The sequence below is a fragment of the Ctenopharyngodon idella genome, chromosome 24 (assembly GCF_019924925.1).
Source record: "Ctenopharyngodon idella isolate HZGC_01 chromosome 24, HZGC01, whole genome shotgun sequence".
Taxonomy (NCBI): domain Eukaryota; kingdom Metazoa; phylum Chordata; class Actinopteri; order Cypriniformes; family Xenocyprididae; genus Ctenopharyngodon; species Ctenopharyngodon idella.
Window position 1 is genome coordinate 21,992,712 of NC_067243.1, and position 17,403 is coordinate 22,010,114.

At 36.4% G+C, this 17,403-nt stretch overlaps 1 protein-coding gene across 3 annotated transcripts in view; it reads right to left on the reverse strand.

Annotated features, from left to right (window-relative positions):
* The window catches only part of b4galnt4a (beta-1,4-N-acetyl-galactosaminyl transferase 4a), a 203,441-nt gene that overhangs the window by 155,922 nt on the left and 30,116 nt on the right, over positions 1–17,403 (reverse strand). Inside the window, exon 1 of one of the 3 annotated variants that reach the window (XM_051884948.1) lies at positions 4,666–4,807. The exons of the other annotated variants lie outside the window; for them this stretch is intronic. The gene's annotated coding sequence lies outside the window, so the exon portion shown is untranslated. Of the gene's footprint in view, positions 1–4,665; positions 4,808–17,403 lie in introns of those variants that run through there. 3 annotated transcript variants of the gene reach the window in all.

Consider the following 17,403-nt stretch of genomic DNA (forward strand, 5'->3'; position numbering starts at 1 on the left):
TCTCTATAGATTGGTGGTTCTCAACTGTTTTTTTTTTTTTTTTAAGTCCACTATATGGAGAAAAATCGTGGAATGTTTTCCTCATAAACCTTAATTTCTTTTCGACTGAAGAAGGAAAGACATTAAAATCTTGGATGACATGGGGGTGAGTAAATTATCAGGAAATTTTAATTCTGAAGTGAACCAATCCTTTAACTGATCATTTAAGCATTTTTCATGATCGTTTCTGTCCAGTCCGCTCGTTTTATTGCGTTTAAGCTGTCTGGCAATGGCAGCAGGTATGCGATAAAATTTCAAAAAGGAGACTGTACTCCAGTGATTCTGACACTCAACAACACAACAATATGACGTTAAGCTCCTTATGTAGCCACGATTCTGTGCTGGTTTGTATCGGCCGCCTCCAGTTTTCCCTTTGTTTTGCCTCCAGTTAATGCGGTGCCGTAATTGTGACGTTGGCACTAAAAGGGTCTATTCTAACTGGGTTAATGGCAGTAAGAAAAAAATAAAATAAAATAAAAAAAGTATTCTTAAAATGTATTCTTTGTATTTATGTTGGTTTCATAATGTTTAAAAAAAAAAAAAAGAAAGAAAAGTTTCAAAGGAATGACTGTAAAAATGTCATGTGGTGTAACCACCAAGTAAAAAGTAATAACCTATTTCCAAACACCTTGAATAGATTTTTTTTTCCAAAAATGTCTTTAAATCTGTTTTTCAAGGTAAAAAGTATTTTTTACAAATACAATGAATACATAGCTCATAAATATTATGTTTTCAGGGAATTGCACCACATGACATTCTACCTAAACTAACCTTTCCTTGTCACAAAAACAACTGCTTGATTGATTGATTTCCTGTATCTTTTGTTTGTTTTTGTTTTTTTGCATGTTACAGTACATTGGTTGCACCACATCTTTGATGTGGCAGACAAAAGTTTGCGTCATCAAAATTTTCCCAGAAGACTTCATGTGGAATTTTTCATGTATTAAAACATTTTAGTATAATATCTGTAGGTAAATATTGCTTTGTGCATTAAAAACTTACTTTGCGACAACAGTGACTGAAGAAAAAAATTCAGAGCAAATACAGTATATACTATTGAGGGTAGTAAATCTCTTACTATTATGCTGGTGCAATGTCACACAATTATTGTGTTTTTATGATCAATCCCTGCTGTCACTTCTGAATTCTCAAGGTACTTGAGCACGTCTCCAGTTAGAACATATTCACCATTATTGAGTTTTCTATTTCCTCAGCTCATTCACCTCTACTCTGCAATTAAATTGAATCTTTTAGAATGCATTCCCAATGAAAACCTCATTTCTTTTACTCCCGTCGCCAAACATTGATTTCATCTCGACAAATAAGACCAATATCAACCATCATCTCCATCCAAATTCATTTGAGCACTATTATTATTGCCATCTATTTGTGCTGTGTCCCAGTGAAATGAAATCTCAAGCTATAACCCATTAAATCATTTTCAATAAGCCTCCCATTTCACCAATGTAAACAAAAGCTAAAAACGGTGAACTTTAAGAACCTATTCCAAGGGCTGTAAAACAGAAAATCCCATTCAGAAATATAAAAACCTCTCTTTTACCATCAGGCCACATAATGGGATCAAAATAAATGCGAAGCATCTTTTGAGTCCCATTGTGAGCTGATGAATGACAGCGGAGTGTTCATAAATGGATGATGCTTTTATTGTCCTCCAAAGAAGGTCGCTGCATATCTCAAGGGCAAAGTCAATGAACTCAGTGAACAAGATTACGGGAAAATAAGGCTGAAAGTTGCAACATCTCAGAACAGTTCTGTGGTTTGTTTAAGAGTAAGAGTACTGCTATCATAATATATATAAAAAAAACTGAAAATCTATTCTGTAAACCTGAAAGCTCCAAGTTCAGGATCATCAATTGATTATCCACCTCAGGGCTGTAGTCTAGACTGTTCAACCTCTTCACCCGTTCATCTCTTAAAACTGAAAACTTTAAACTGAAGAATTCTTCCTCGGGCTATACAACTTTCCCCCAGCATTCCCTTATGTGGGAGATTCAAGCTCCTGGATATACTTAGCGAATTTAAAGCTTCAGCATATACAGCAGATTTAGTTTGAGAAAGTGAGTGATCCTTCCACTAAAACAAGCTTTCTGTGGCCATGAGTCAGTGACTCCCTTGTTGAGAGACATTCAATTATTAGCAGCCAAAACTAATTACATTTAACAGCAGCCATCCACCAAGATTACAACAGACAGGGGACAAAAGTGCTGAGCGTTACTTAATGGGTGCTGTTAATCTCGGATGAGAAAAGAGAGTCGGATCTTTAAGGAAGGACAGCATTTATCTACCATTGCTTTTTGCTGTTGTTTTTTTTTTTTTTTTTTTTTAGTAGAGGGCAATCTCGTGGCTGCCCCCGGCCTGCAAAGTGTGATGGGGGTATGTGGCAAGCAGGGTGGGGCCGAAAGCCGTGGGAACGGAGCACCACACCGGTCTCGAGTGTCACGGAGGTGCCATCTTAGCAACCACCCACCCATAACTCCCTAGTAACCAGCTAGCAACACCCTAGCAACCACCCAGAACACCCTAACAACCATCCGGAAGGATAAAAGGAGGAGTGACTACAGTGAAGACGAGAGATGTTGGTGTTTTATTATGTTTATATGCGGCAGTCGTTCGTGAGGGGCTGCCATTTTACTTTCATTTTTTGTTGTTTGTTTATTTTTGGATTAAAGTTGAACGTTCGCCGGTTCCCACCTCCTTCTCTGAACACAAATCTTGCTACATATATCTTAAATTTTAGATTATAATTGTAGTTTTACGAAGAAATGTATATTTTATAGAAACTATTTATATTTCTGTCATGACAACTCTCAGAGTGTTTGGCATGATAATGGGTATGACAATGTTGATATGTTTGGTCTTGGCGGAATAGATCTGCTACACTGCTGCTGCAGAGCAAGTATGGGACTTGTTACTGCCAATACATACACGACACGCTGCTGTGAGCAAGTAAGACATGCTGCTGCTGTACAATATAGCGTACATGAATTACCCATAGCAGATCTATACAGGTGGAGCTGGGGAAGATGGAGGGTTTCTGAAGTGCACAGCACTGCTAAGGCAAATGCTACACAAGTATTTTGAAGGTTGAGCAGCAATTCAACTCATTGGCTACTGATACAGCAGGGACCAATCAGCTGTGCCCTATAGATAATGATGTGATTACGAGCAGGTTGAGTTAAAGGACCTGTTAGCCTGTGCCATCTAGAGTTTCATAACAGAACTTTGTATTTGTCTGAAAAAACTAATTTCATCGATTTGAAAAATAAAATCTTGGTGTGAACAACACTGTGCATAAACACACACACGCACGCTATCAAATTCAACAGAAAAAAACCCCATCATTTTGTACATCCGTATTTAAATGCTGAAAAAACTGGGAAAAACCTCATTCCTAGTCTAACAAAATTTTAACTGTATCGCCGATATATTTATACATTAATATTAATAATTGTGTTGCTGATGTGAAAATATAATGAAAATGAAAATTTACAACATTGAAAAATAAATCTTGATGATCTTAATCTTTTTTTTTTTTTTTTTTTGGCCAACAAGTTTCTAAAAGACAAATTCTTATCTTGAGACTATATAATAAAATATTCGGTAGCACCTTATTTTACAGTCCTATTCTGCATGTACATACTATGTGCGGTAACACTTTATTTTAGGGTCTTTTAAGTTGCTTATTAGCATGCATATTACTAGAATATTGGCTGTTTATTAGTAATTATTAAGCACATATTAATGCCTTATTCGGCATGACCTTATTCTACATTCTTAATCCTACCCAATACCTAAACTTAACAACTACCTTACTATCTATTAATAGCAGTAAATGAGTTTATTGAGGGAAAAGTCGTAGTTAATAGTGAATACATGTTCCCTATACTATAGTGTGTTACCCTATGTGCTTATAGTAACTACAATCTAGGTTATAACTAGGTACTATCCCCAAAACTACCCCTAAAGTAGTAGTCTGTCTGACATTTCAAAATAAATTTAACTTCTACTATAAGAACTTTTACTTCTAGTATAAAATTTAACTACTACTACAGTATTAATGTATACTTTAAAATTCAAATAATATGTCTATTTTGTTTTACATTACAGTTATGAGAATGAGATTTAGGTAATGAGATCTTTAAAACAAAACAAACAAAAAAAAAACTGATTCAGATCAATATGATAAAAATCATTTTGACATCCTGTTGATTTATCATAGGAAGACTGAGACTACCAGTGTCAGCATTTAAACACTCATTACTTAGTAATGAGGGCAACTGAAATTCACAGAATCCAAAAACCAACTGAAGGTTTGCAGATTACAGCTCTGATTCAGCAGGCCATTCCCACCAAACTGTCAATCAAATACAATAACATCTCAAAACCAACAGCTCTGATGAAGCAACAGGAAATTTTCTTCAATTAATGAACCCTAACCACTAAAACACTGGTTGCAGGTACTGTATAACAGTTCTACCCAAACTGCCCTTAGGAAGCAGATTATAATAAAAGGCACAATTTTCCTCCCTGGCATCCAATGCTCAAAAATATCAGTTTACACCATGTCCCAAAGTGGAAAGCAAGTGGCTTTTCAGAGTGACTTACCGTGTGATTGAAGGCAATTGAAGAGGAAGGCTGCTTTGATTGGTCAGATAGAACAGTCTGTTGTGATTGGCTGACTCTGCTCTGATTGGTCAGATGGCCCAAACTCATCCAGGCCTCAGCTACAACTACAGTGTTTGAGGGTTGTTCGCCGGCAGCCAATGAAGACCATGGTGGGCATTATGCAAATTTGTTACAAACCTACATAAGTTTGTGTAGAAACTAATGGTGCGTTCACACCAGGCGCAAATGAAGCGCTAAGCGTGAGTGATTTACATGTTAAGTCAATGCAAAGACACGATAGACATCCTGCGGCGCGATTCGCGCTAATGAGGCGGTGCGAAATGACACAATTAGCGTGAATGACTCGGCGCGAATTGAGCGTTTCGGGCTTTTGACGTGTGTAACGCGTGATTCGCGCGAGTTGAAAAATCTGAACTTTGGCGAATATTCGTGCCGCATTAACCAATCAGGAGCTTGCTCTAGTAGTGACGTGATTACGACGTAGCGAGCGGAGGCAGAAATCCGAAACAACAATGGAGGACAAAATCATCATCGCCGGATGTGGATACCTGGAGCTGTATGATACATCTTCGTACTTTTATAGAAACAGGAATAAAAAGGATCTTGCTTGGAAGGAAGTAAGTAAGTGAGGAGGTCAGACAATCTGGTAAGTTGTAAAAAACGTTCTTTACTTAATTTGAGCTATATATATACATATTGAGACTACAAGCTAGCTAAAGCCGGTAAATTGAGCTTATTCGCCATATTTTACAACTACTTTCCCGCTGACGAGTTGATGTGTTTATTCAGAGGAAGTGTGCAGAAAGAAGTGGAAGAGTCTGAGGGAGACATATATTCCCATGACACAAATTCGCATCTGTTGTGAAGTGAATTTCACGCACGAATGAAGCGAGTAAACTCAAAATGTTCAAGCGTCCAACTACCCGCAAATAGCACGATTTATTCGCGCAAGTCGAGTCTGGTGTCAACGCCCCATAAGACTTGAATTATTGGCGACTTGTTTCAGGCAGTTCAGAATCGGTTCTTTCTTTTGGAAGACAAAAAAGGTAATATTCAAAAAAAGCATAATGGGGCACTTTAAGTCACCAAAATGACATATCATAAAGCTATTTAAAAGACCACGGTCTTGAAATGAAAACTTGAATATTATACAAAAAAAAAAATGGTACAAATTGTAATAAACAAAGTAGGTTTCTTTAAAAAAACAAATTCTCCATTTTCATCTGTGGATTAGTCTAATATTTTTTTATGAAGTGTTGGTAAGGCTATGAAAACTGCTGTCAGGACACCTCTAGATAACATATCCTGGCTGATTTATCACCAAACCACTTCCTTTAGTCATCTGGGAGATATAAGCTGACTCACAATGTTTGCTTTCCAGGAAAATCAGTTTCAGAGTCGTATGTTGAATAGGGTTTGTATTGGAACAGTCTGCATGGCTTAAAGAAATGTTAACATCACAGCACCTTTGACATTTAAGCAATCTCAGGGGCCACAGTCTAGCCCAGGGACCAAGAGAGCAGCCCTCAAATACAGGAAGAGAGGTCAGTTTTGTCCCTTTTGGTGGGAAAGAGTGAATCCCTTTGCAATTTATGCACAGTTCATAACTACAGTGACACGCTTGTCTGACAAACAAGACAAAAATGAAATGCCACAGGAAAGATGAATCTAGCATTGCATACTGACAGTTTCTAATTGCCTAATTAGTCAACAGAATGAGATTGGGCTGTTAGTATCAAACAAATATACTCGTCACTGTGGGCATATTTTGCAGATACCAACAGAGTCGAATAACAAAGCCTTCAAAAATCAAATCTGCTGCTTAATAAAGCAATAAAGCCAAACTGAGAGAAAAACATTAAACTAGAAGCACTTAATTAGATTGCAGACAACTAGCAACAACACCGGTCCCACTTTACGAAACAATTTAGTAGTAAAAACAAGTCACAAAAAGCTAGCGTCAAAACACTTCTACAAGATTTGTCATTTGTGATGTACATAAAAATGATGTACAAATTGTCAATCACATATTTATAGGGTTAGTTCACCCAAAAATGAAAATTCTGTCATTTATTACTCACCCTCATGCCGTTCCACACCCGTAAGACCTTTGTTAATCTTCGGAACGCAAATTAAGATATTTTTGTTGAAATCCGATGGCTCAGTGAGGCCTGCATAGCCAGCAATGACGTTTCCTCTCTCAAGATCCATTAATGTACTAAAACCATATTTAAATCAGTTCATGTGAGTACAGTGGTTCAATATTAATATTATAAAGCGACGAGAATATTTTTGGTGCGCCAAAAAAACAACATAACGACTTATATAGTGATGGCCGATTTCAAAACACTGCTTCATGAAGCTTCGGAGCTTTATGAATCTTTTGTGTCGAATCAGCGGTTCAGAGCGCCAAAGTCACGTGATTTCAGCAGTTTGGCAGTTTGACACACGATCCAAATCATGATTCGACCCAAGATTCATTACGCTCCGAAGCTTCCTGAAGCAGTGTTTTGAAATCTAAGGTAATAAATTAGAAATTATATTTTCCATACATAAAATAAAGCTTGTTTAAAACTACTAAGATCATTTAAATTGTAACATTAGTTTTTCTGAAAATTAGAGAAATGAACATTTCTCGCTCTATTTTCATTAGCATAAATGCGCAAAAAACAAACATTTATTAAAGGATTAGTTCACTTTCAAAGGAAAATTATCCCAAGCTTTACTCACCCTCAGGCCATCCTAGGTGTATATGACTTTCTTCTTTCTGATGAACACAATCTGAGATATATTAATAAATATCCTGATGCATCCGAGCTTAATAATGGCAGTGAATAGGGGTCACGAGTATGAGCTGAAGAAATTGCTTCTACATCCATCCATCACAAACGTACTCCACACGGCTCCGGGGGGTTAATAAAGGCCTTCTGAAGCTAGATATTTTACTTCATAAAAAAAAAAAAATCCATATTTAACAAGTTATTTTTTAATCATAAACGGCCTTTATTATCCCTCAGGAGCCATGTGAAGTACGTTTATGATGGATGGATGTGGATGGAAGCACTTTCTTCAGCTCATACTCGTAACCCGTTCACTGCCATTATAAAGCTTGGATGCATCAGGATATTTATTAATATATCTCAGAATCTGTTCATCAGAAATAAGAAAGTCATATACACCTAGGATGGCTTGACAGTGAATAAAGTTTTGGGTAATTTTAATTTGAAAGTGAACTAATCCTTTAAGTATATTATATTAATACATTTAATAGACAGACGGATGGACAGATGGATTTAGTTACCCTGCCTTGACATGTTTTTGAGAGATTCCCCCAAAAACTACACAATTACACACAGAAAAACAGAACAGAATAAAAAGCCAGGGTGTTTTGATCACATCAGAAGTTCTCTGAGCACTTTTACATCTGAATGCAGGAGGCGATACTGCTATCTCAGATCAGAGATGGACGTTATAACTACTGGCTGACAGGCTCCTCTGAGACTCGGTGTGAAAGTCACCTTTATATGCTGATCTCGATCAAGTCTCCCCTAATCAGATCCTAACAAGAGGACTTTACAGGGAATTGAGCTGAAAGTCTGAGACAACAGAACTACAACACTTTCTAACAGGTTAGCGAAACGCTGGAAAATGTTCACAAAGCATACGTAAATTTGACATTAGAACTATGCAAGGATCTATGCAAGGATCTGTCATTACATTAATGACATTAATGTCTCATGTCGTTCCACACCTGTAAGACCTTTGTTCATCTTCAGAACACAAATTAAGATATTTTTGATAAAATCCGATGGCTCTGTGAGGCCTCCATTGACAGCAATATAATTAACACTTTCAAATGCCTAGAAAGGCATTAAAGACATATTTAATTTTTATTTTTATTTATTTTATTTTTATATTTACAGCGGTTTAACCTTAATGTTATGAAGCAATGAAAATACTTTTTGTGCGTCAAAAAAAAAAAAAAAAAAAAAAAAAGACTTTATTCAACAATTTCTAGTGATGGGCGATTTCAAAACACTGCTTCATGAGGCTTCGAAGTTTTACGAATCTTTTGTTTCGAATCAGTGGTTCGGAGCGTGAATCAAACTGCCAAAATAACGTGATTTCAGTAAACGAGGCTTCGTTACATCATAAGTGTTTCGAAACTTTTCAAAATTTCAGTGGTTCACATGACTTTGGCAGTTTGATACACGCTCCGAACCACTGATTCGAAACAAAAGATTCGTAAGACTTCGAAGCTTCATGAATCAGTGTTTTGAAATCACTAGATATTGTCGAATAAAGTCGTTATTTTGTTTTTTTAACACAAAAAAAGTATTCTCGTCGCTTCATAACATTAAGGTTGAACCACTGTAGTCACATGAACTGTTATAAATACTTCTTTAGTAGCTTTCTGGGCATTGAAAGTGTTAATTATCTTGCTGTCAATGGAGGCCTCACTGAGCCATCTGATTTTATCAAAAATATCTTAATTTGTGTTCTGAAATTGAACGAAGGTCTTACAGGTGTGGAACGACATGAGGGTGAGTAATTAATGACATAATTTTCATTTTTGGGTGAACTAACCCTTTAATACCGGTCAAAAGTTTGGAATAATTACTTTTTTTTTGTTTTTCTTATGTTGTTGAAAGAAGTCTCGGTTACACTTTACATTTATGTTCTGAGTAATAATTAACAACATATTTAGGGTTAGGATTTGGTTTAGGGTTAGTTGCTTGTAATTACTATAAATAACAAAATACAATGCCAAAAAAAAAAACAAGTGGGGATTTGTAACTGTTAAGCAGGTGAACCAAAGCAGCCTTTTGTTTAAATGCAATTTTCAAAGCAGACCGCACCTGTGGAAACTTGTGTGTAACCTGTAAAACATCATTCCCTGAGGCATCACACAGTAGATTAACTGCTACTGACTGTGATTTGAACTGACTTACGTATTCAGAGCCACTCCTGATACACCTAAAGGGAGCTCAACATCTGTGGTTTCGCGAAACATTAACCAGTCACATTTAAATGTGTCCTTTTATGCCCATGTCCCTTCTTGTGCTTCCAAGTGTAAGTTAGTAGGGGAGTTTCAAACCAGGACGGTGTTGGTTTGCCTCTGGCAGAGATGAAAACGTTTGTTCTGCTGTAAGCCTGAGGGCACTTGTTCTCAAATGGGCAGAATAAAAAAACCAATGAAAGCACCCAGAGTGCAGGTCTACAAAACTCTGCTCACCAGAAGCTTTTGGGTGCATATAAAGTCCATGTGAACCTACGGCTGACAGTGGTTAATGCTTAAAGACCTGGGAAGAAAGGTGACGTTTCCGAACAGATGGTGTTTACAGAGTGAGATGTTGAGGATTAATTCCACCAAAAATGAAAATTCATTCTTTACTCATCCTCATGTCATTCCTAACCATTTAATAAATAAAGAAACAATTCAGAAGATGTATACTTGTTTGTTTTTTTTACATGAAATACAATGAATGATGCTTTCAAAAAGGAAATAAAAATACCATAAAAGTGGTCCACACAACCCATGCACTATATTCCAAGTCTAACACTATATTCCAAGATAACAAACTAGATAAAAGAAACTACTTAAAGGATTAGTTCACCCAAAACTGAAAATGATCCCATAATTTACTCACCCTCAAACCATCTTAGGTATAAATGACTATCTTCTTTCAGACGAACACAATCAGAGTTACATTAAAAAACATCCTGGCTCTTCCAAGCTTTACAATGGGAGAGAATGGTGCCTTTTTTTTCCTTTTTTTTTTTTGAAGCCCAAAAAAAAAAAAGTGCATCCATCCATCATAAAAGTAATCCATACGGCTCCAGGGGTTAATAAAGGCCTTCTGAAGCGACGCAATGTGTTTTTGCAAGAAAAATATCCATAATTATAACTCTATAAACTGTAATCACTAGCTTCCAGTAACGATTGTTTGGCTTTTGCAATTTCGCTCTCCTTATTAATTTTATTATTTTATTTTTCATCGGATTCCATCTATATTGAAAGGTGCAGTATGTGGAGGATTGGTGTGCAAATGGTAGCTTTGGTAGGTCAAAAAACACACAAGAAGCGTTGGGGTAAAACAATATCAGCCATTACAGACATTCACATTCGGACAGGATTAGATTTCACAGAGAACCACTAAAGCCCTATTCGCACAGGATTAATATTATCTGGGGACCTCGTGTGATTTAGAAATGACAACCTACCTCCCTCCACCCACCCCACATCTGAATTTCATGTGCCACATTGCACGGGATAAGCAAAGCCTGTGATTTTTACTCGAATTTACTGTACGGTGTACATTTTAGGACATCCTCACACCTCAGTCATACAACGAATAGGCATACCTCAGAATAAAAAGCATCAGACGAAAATGCATCGAATGAAACGCATCAGGTTTTTTTGTATAACTTTCTATTGGCTTTTATCCCATATTAATGCCATCCTTCAGTTGCCTTTTTCTTTTCCCCCCCTTTTTATATTTATCTGTAACTATTCCCAAATTGATGTAAGGTATGTGTGTGCATGTTAATTATGTAGAATCTATCTATTGATGGTATGCATGTAGGCTATTTATATAACCCCTTAGCAATGTTCTTTATGTTATTGTTATTATATATATATAACATATATATTGGGAGGGGGGGCATCAGGTAAGCTATAGGCTACCTGATGATATTTTATTCTTACATCTTTAATTAAATATGGTTTGGTTCTATACAGAAAAGAACATGGCAATTTTCACATTGGTCTGCAGAAAAAATAAAATTAATTGACTCTTTGACAGTAGGTGGTGCTGGAACAGCAGAAATAAAGCCGTTTCCTTGGTAACTTCTGTACACAAAGTAGCTGTGCTTATAACAACGCAGTCTAATAGCTTGAAAGATTTTTTACTTCCCTTATGAAAATTAACCATGGTTTTACTACAAATAGAACAAAAAACATGGTTATTGTAGTTAACCATGGTAACCACAAATTAACCATGGTTTTGCTACACTATAGTTTATGGTATTTGTAGTAAAACTATTGTTATACAAATAGTATCAATCTGACAAAAAAAACAGTTACCACACTTTTACTATAATAAAACCATGGTTATTTTTCATAAGTGTTCATGACAGTTTGCAATGCAAACTAGTTGCAATGTGTTATTTAGCTAACATTTATACATGCAAATAAAACCAGCGAATAATACAAATTTACAAGTTTATGTTTTATACAACTTAGTGTAACATTTAACAGTTAAAAAACTGTGTACGTGACTTCACATTGAGGCGGGGCAATTCGCTTCCTTCTAAGTCCGTTTCATCTGATGCCTTTATGCCTGATGTCTTTTTGTCCGAGTCCGTTTCGTCGGATGCCTTTTTATCCGAGTCAGTTTCGTCTGATGCCTTTTCTGAGGCCGTTTTGTCCAATGCCTAATTGTGCGAGACCTGACGTTGTTTTTCCTGAGACCTGAAGCCTTTCAGTCTGAGGTGCGATGCCATTTTGTCCAATCACTGAAGCCTTTAAGTCTGATGGGGCGATCACACCAGACGCGACTTGTGCGCATAATCGCGCGTAGTTGAACGCTTGAACATTTTGAGTTTACTCGCTTTGTTCGCACGTGAAATTCACTTCACAACAGACACGAATTTGCGCCATGAGAGGGGCTCTCCCTCTCCTTTAAATATGTGTCCCTCCTTTCTGCACACTTCCTCTGAATAAACACATCAACTCGTCAGCGGGAAAGTAGTTGTAAAATACGTTGAATAAGCTCAATTTGTCGGCTTTAGCTAGCTTGTAGTCTCAATATGTATATATGTAGCTCAAATTGAGTAAAGACCATTTTTTACAACTTACCAGATTGTCCGACCTCCTCACTCACTGTCTTCCAAGCAAGATCCTTTTTATTCCTGTTTCTATAAAAGTATTCGATTCTAGTTACAGAATAAACATGAATGAACATCTGAAAGTATGCTGAAAGTACAACTTACTGAAACAGTCATATCTCGTGTAATCGTTCAATCAGTGTATCAACGGCGGAAAGACGTCAATAAAACAGCTTGTAAACAATGTCACGTAGCATTACATTTACCTCAGGCAAGTCATTCAGTGTCCACAGCTTGTTAGTTCGCCAGAGAAATGAACTCTTTCACTTGATTTATACACTGTATTAGCCTATATATTCATTATATTTTACTTAACCTGTTAGTGATGTCTTGATTATTTAATATATGTTAAATAATCTGTCGTGAAAATGACAGCCACTGTGTATAAATGATCATATTTCAACGAATTGGAGTAAGAACATAATTTGATTTAGAAGTTAATGCAACACTGCCTTATGTGCAGCTTACATGTTTGCATACAATTTGTCATTTGAGTGTTGATTATTATATCTAAAAATAAATAGCAACTGAATTTAGGCTAGTTTGGGCTCTGTTGTTAACCTTTAATATAGTAATGTGCAAGTAAGGGCTCCATACATAGTTTACAGCAGTAGCAGACATTATTGTTTTTATCTTTAAGAAACTTTTAGTTATAATTTAATTTACTTAAAGACGGAGACACAATTTGTTCAGTAAACTACGGTTTAATTAAAAAAAAGCAAATTTATGTTTAGTTTTCTCCCCACCTGCTGTACCGAATCCGTACCGAACCGTGACTTCAGAACCAAGGTACGTACTGAACCGTGAGTTTTGTGTACCGTTACACCCCTATTAATTACTCACCCTCATATCGTTCCACACCCGTAAGACCTTCGTTCATCTTCGGAACATAAATTAAGATATTTTTGATGAAATCTGAGGGTATCTGATCCACACATAGGGAGCAACGTCATTGCACCTTTTGACGTCCAGAAAGGTAGTCAAAATAGTCAACGTGACTACAGTGGTTCAACTTTAATGTTATGAAGTGAAAGGAATACTTTTTGTGCGCCAAAAAAAACCAAAATAATGACTTTATTCAACAATTTGAACCGTTGTCATACGTAGTGAACTCAGTGCAGGCTTCCTTGTGTACGTCCGAACGCCAACTCAGTATTGGCCCAAAGCTGAACATGTGAGCAACACAGGATCCGGCCACTACGTATGACAACGGTTCAAAAACGAAAGCAATCCGGTTGAATGCGTTTTCAACTACCTCTGGAAGAGGTCGAAAGTGGACAAGCTCAAAACGTTTTACACCCCGTTAACACCTGCATTTAACTTCATCCACTTGTGATCCAATTGACCAAAATGCATTTTAATACCAGGTGTAAACAGAGCCTAAGTATGGCCAATGTGTTCAAATCTGTCTGAAACTAGCAAGTTGTGAAGTTCAGGATGCTCGTTGCTGGGCTGATGGACTAGGGAGAAAGTTTTCAGCTCTTAAAGTTATTGTATAATCAATCAACAAAAAGTTGTATTAAACTGTACAAGATCAATGAAAATTGGATTCCTTATGACCCTTAGTGCTCAGTCGGACTAAATAAATATGTCTGATCTGATTAAAATGTTCATTTTTATTTTAGCAGTGCCTCTCAAAAAAAATAGAGATTTGTCAGCCACACACATTTCCTGATATTTTCAACAGGACTGCCATTTGGAAACCAAACAAACACTTTAATCTAATGCCTTAGACCCCTAAGCAATGGAAGAAGTACTGATGAGTCATTTTTTAATTTCCAATGGATTTTCATTGGATTTTCCTACATCCAGCTGGGTTTATGCTTAAAGAATGCCTTTAGCCCACAATATTTGTTGGCCATTATACACTGTGAAGAATCCCACATGCTATGGGCACACATCCCGTTGAAATGATTATGTCCTGTTGTTTGCTTTGCAGAGTCACATTAAAAACGCCAAGGCAAATGAGTCAATTTTAAAGTACTAAGTGTACCAAAATTAGAAAATTAATATTCTACCACAGAACCCACAAATGCTGCTAAACAAATTAAATATTCTCATGTTTTCCCAATCGCCAGATCTAAACATCATTGCACTTCACACCTCAAAGAGCTGCAGTCTTTTGCAACATCCCACAACAAACAGATGAGAATTTGTTTGACAGCGTTCAAAAAGGGACTGAAACTCTGAAGACAAAGGGTGGCCCTCTAGACCTCAGACAAAACAGCATATTTAATTTAAGGCAAACTAAATCAAGGCTGTCAACAGTGGAAGCAATGTCCATTCAATATGTATGGTTTGTACCTAGGTATCAGTCATGGGTTGACAGAACAGACCATACTTGTCATTGCCTCACTTCTTTTAAAATTAAATATGAAATCTGGGACAATGACAAATAGAGAGCACAAGATGAACAAAAAGAAAAACCGTATAATCTTAACCCTAAACCTAACATCAGGTAACACATTGAATTAAACATGATTTTTTTACGTAGCAAGACTTTTTTTTTAGACTGTAAGAATGTTAATTCAAGTGCGCCATTTGGGACAGAGAACAACTCTTTATTGTCACCTGTACGGTGCACTGTAAACCCGAACAAGTTGGCAAAACTCAAAATTTTCTAATTGCCTCAAAATTTCTAAATTAAGAAATTCAAAGGTTAAAGGGTTAGTTCACCCAAAAATGAAAATTCTGTCATTAATTACTCACCCTCATGTCGTTCCAAACCTGTAAGACCTTCATTCATCTTCGGAACACAAAAAATTAAGATCTTTTTGATAAAATCCGATGGTTCAGTGAGGCCTCCATTGACAGCAAGATAATTAACACTTTCAAATGCCCAGAAAGCTACTAAAGATGCATTTAAAACAGTTCATGTGACTACAGTGGTTGAACCTTAATGTTATGAAGTGACGAGAATACTTTTTGTGTGCTAAAAAAACAAAATAATGACTTTATTCAACAATATCAAGTGATTTCAAAACACTGCTTCATGAAGCTTCGAAGCTTTACGAATCTTTTGTTTCGAATCAGTTGTTCGGAGCGTGAATCAAACTGCCAACATCACGTGATTTCAGTAAACGAGGCTTCGTTATGTCATAAGTGTTTTGAAATTTCAATGGTTCACGTGACTTTGGCAGTTTGATACACGCTCCGAACCACTGATTCGAAACAAAAGATTTGAAAAGCTTCATGAAGCAGTGTTTTGAAATCGGCCATCACTAGAAATTGTTGAATAAAGTCATTATTTTGTTTTTTTGGCGCACAAAAAGTATTCTTGTCGCTTCATAACATTAAGGTTGAACCACTGTAGTCACATGAACTGTTTTAAATACGTCTTTAGTACCTTTCTGGGCATCTGAAAGTGTTAATTATCTTGCTGTCAATGGAGGCTTCACTGAGCCATCAGATTTTATCAAAAATATCTTAATTTGTGTTTCGAAGGTCTTCCGAAGGTCTTATGGGTGTGGAACAACATGAGGGTGAGTAATAAATGACAGAATTTTCATTTTTGGGTGAACTAACCCTTTAAGTAAGCAGAACTGGCAGATTTTTGGTTTGTACTCATACATTTTAATTGTTCTTAACTGGAAATGTTTGAGTACACTAATTCATACATTTAACTTAAAATTATCATGTAACCTCAATATGAACATTTTTATTAGTGTAAACTTAGCTAGCTATAACAAGCTAATTCAGAAAATGCTAAGTTGCAAACATGTTAACAATAGTATGGTATAGCACTTGCTGAATGACTGCAGAAATATAAAGCATTTAACATACTTCCTCTCAAACCAAACCGCAAGCACCATTTGTCACCATGATGGTATTTCTCCAAAAACCCACATTAACAGAAACTCCTCAAAATTAGCATAACAAAACATTAATCACTACTAAATCTCCCACTTAACATTAATCTTGCACAAAAAAAACATTAACACTTAATTTCTGCATTTACTCTCCCTTTCGAGTGCCATGGGCAAAGCATGCTGGGAAATAGAAATCTCAGCCCAGTTTCAGTTAAACTAAAATAAATAACTTCATAAAACTCAAAAACGATAATACAGTTCAGTTTACTTAAAATGTATCAGTTCTGTGAACTTGAAAGAAAAAGAAAGTGCTAAATACTCATAAAAGTTCATCTGACTGAACCAATTTGTTTAATTTAAGTTTGTCCAACTCAAACCAATTATTTTGAGCTTTAGGGTATACAGTGTAAACCAATTGGTCTATATATTGTGTTCTGTATTTTGAGACCAATAGGTCTCATACTCATGAATGTTTCATAGTTCCTGCTCTGTTCGTAACCAACACTTTGCTTGGTACCACTATGACAAAGTAGATTCTGGAACAGCTCACCACTGAGTGTGATTGACTGTTCGCATCACTTCCTTTCCTTGTCATCTCCTGCCAACGTGGGTGCAAAGAGCAAACTGTTAAGGTGACCTTTACACATACAACCACAATAAAAGCCTACTCAAGCAGCTTCAGGCCTTTGATGATCGATTGTAATCCAGCTTTACCAGATGGATCGCTTACAGTAATACAACACCAACTTCAATGTGAGGCATCTCTCAGTCAGGACATTGAAATATGAAACACTGTGAAAGCGAGAGAGTCAGAATGCGTATATGCGTCTGACTGATAAAGCTGAGTGAGGCTTGTACTTTCATGAATCGTGACAATTAGATATTTTAAAGAATGTTTTGATTAAAAATAGAAAGGCAACAAGGTCCAAATATCTTGGACAGTGAGTCTATGTTGCCTTCTGTTTTTACAACACCTGTTAAGTAGTCAATGGGTGAAATACATTATTCTTTTCAATAG